This window comes from Nicotiana tabacum, chromosome 20 (genome assembly GCF_000715075.1).
Source record: "Nicotiana tabacum cultivar K326 chromosome 20, ASM71507v2, whole genome shotgun sequence".
NCBI lineage: Eukaryota > Viridiplantae > Streptophyta > Magnoliopsida > Solanales > Solanaceae > Nicotiana > Nicotiana tabacum.
The window spans coordinates 114,676,676-114,679,368 of NC_134099.1; the positions used below are offsets into that span (position 1 = coordinate 114,676,676).

General features: G+C 37.8%; 1 non-coding gene across 1 annotated transcript; it reads right to left on the reverse strand.

The window, feature by feature from the left end:
- Positions 1-1,869: 1,869 nt before the first annotated feature.
- Positions 1,870-1,976, reverse strand: LOC142175007 (small nucleolar RNA R71). Its single transcript, XR_012704204.1, has one exon. It is a non-coding gene; the product is annotated as a small nucleolar RNA R71 (small nucleolar RNA).
- Positions 1,977-2,693: the final 717 nt, after the last annotated feature.

Consider the following 2,693-nt stretch of genomic DNA (forward strand, 5'->3'; position numbering starts at 1 on the left):
ATTTATATGCATATCGCCTCACATTTTACTCATGTTTCGTAGATTTCGGATGTGTAATGTGATAATTTACGCTAATTCGTGGTATTTTTATGTTAGGAGTCATCTAGAGGTAATGTGGGACGAAAGTACATGATTTGAAGCAAAAAGGGAACAAAGTGAGAAATTTGAACAGTGTAGCGCCCTGGGTATCGTGGGGTGCTACCTGTGGCGTAAATCCTAGAAGAACAAAATTTCAGCGATAGGGCTAGCGTCCCGCGCTACCCTGGGTACTGGTGACGTGAATTTGTCATATTTCGCCCGCGACTCAGTTATTTCGACCCCAAGAGCAAACCTATACCTATTTTGGCAAGGGAGACGCAACTTTGAGAGAGAAAACACAAGTACGAAACACTCGGGAGCACGGAATTCATCAATTCTTCCATTTTTCTTCTAGTATTCATAGCTTTTATATTTGAAAATAATGTTTTGATGATTGTTATGAACATGAGTATCTAAGAACCTCATTATTCTGGGGTTATGGGTCGTTCTTGATTATTGTAAATTGACGGTTGATTGTTTTGCTTGACTTTATCATATTAATTTATTTATTCAATCTTGCACTTAATTATTCTATTTCGTAGCTAACAATAGAGTACTATCTATGAATTTATAGTTGAACTCGCAAGTGAGAATTATAAATTGCATATAGGATTGAATAGAGTAAGTTCTTGAATTTGGGCATCGGAGAATAGATTCGTGATTAAGATAGACATACTCTAGTTGCCTTACTTGGTTATTTTTGTAGGAAATATACATGCATTCTCATCAAGTTTGATTCTATAGACATATAGTCTTAGATTGGCTTGAATAGGTGAGGAAAGTGTCGAAAGAACTTCGTGAGCATAATAAACCCTGCTAATCAACAAATTAGATAAGTCAAGTGATTACATCAACCCGAAAGAATAGGAGAGACATTAATCCCATAACCCTGGAATATCACCATCTCATTGTATTCTTCCTAAGTGTTTGGTTGCTCTATTTGTATTCTTAATTTCTTGCTTGCTTATTAGTTTAGTTCATAGCAATTTAGTTATAAAAATCATAATAATCTTCTTCATACTCACTTGAGCATTAAATTTATTAATAGCTTAGATTGGACAATAGTTGATCATAAGTCCTTGTAGGAAAAGGAATGATACTTTCTTATCACTTTATTACTTGTCGACCACGTATACTTGTATGTGCATTTGAACCCAACAAATTTTTGGGGCCATTGCCGGGGATGTAGAAATTAGTTATTTGTTTGAAATAACCTCTTCTTTGTTTTGTTCAAATGTTAATCTATTTGTCTGTTTCTGACTCTACAGTTGTTTGCCTTGAATGCTAAGAAGAAGAAACAGTTTGAACAACCTTCCTCCTCCTGATCCTGAACACGAAAGACTCTTACACAGGTTAAGGAGGGAGGCGGAAGAAAGAGCAAAAACTATAGTCCAACTACAACCAATCGAGATGGCAGAAAATAAAGAAAGATCGGTAATTGAGGCAGCAAGGACTAGTCTCGCAAACATGACTCAGGCTATCGTGAAGCCTGATATAACTAGGCATTTTGAGCTGAAGTAACACATGGTGCAATTGATTCAATCCACAGGGCTATTTGTGGGGTTGTCACGTGAATATCCGCAGAGGCACATATTGAATTTTTTGGAGATTACAGATACATACAACTATCCGAACGTCCCTAAGGACTATGTCAGACTGATCTTGTTTCCTTTTTATCTGTTGGGGGAAGCAAAGGAGTGGTTGAACAAAGAGCTAACAAACTCAATCTGAACATGGGATGATCTAGCACGGAAATTCCTTATCAAATTCTTTCCCACAAGGAAAACAAAGTCATTGAGAAGCCAAATTCTGGGGTTTCAACAAAAAGATGGCGAGACTCTATGTCAAGCTTGGGAGAGATATAAAAAGCTACTTAGAGATTGCCCACATCACTGTCAGACTGATGAAGTCTTGGGTCATACTTTTGTTGATGGGTTAGACGAAGCATCGAAGATGAATCTCGATTCAACCTGTGGAGATAGTTGCATGGCTAGGACGTACACTGAAATCCAAACCCTGTTGAACAATTTCAGTACTAACGATAACAATTGGCAAGAAGACGAGGAACCACGGAGAACACTTAAACAAAGAGCAGCGGGTGTTATTGAGCTTGATGATTTCTCAGCCATGAGAGCAGGTATAGCAAAGTTAGTCAATCAAGTAAATAAGATGATGATGCAACAAGTGAAACAGATGCAATAAGCGCAACATGTGCAACTAATTTCTACATATTGTGAGAATGTGGAGAAGGCCACACTAGTAACCACTGTCCATTGAATCTTGAATCCATTTATTATATGGGGCATCACAACAGGGGTCCGATGAACCAGAATACTCAGTATGGGAACACTTACAATTCAAACTAGAGAAACTATCCTAACTTCTCTTGGGATGGTAATCAGAATGGTAACAGGCCTCAAGGAAATTTTAGCATACCATAGACTCCACCACAACATGCAGAGGATAATACGAATGAATTGTTAAAGAAGCTCTTGTTTAATAATCAACAACTCCGTCTTGATAATCAACAACTTCGGACAGAATTCAAGAATTTGTAAAGGCAAGTTGGGAAAGTCACCTCCACTCAGAATGTTAGACCTAATGGGGCACTCCCA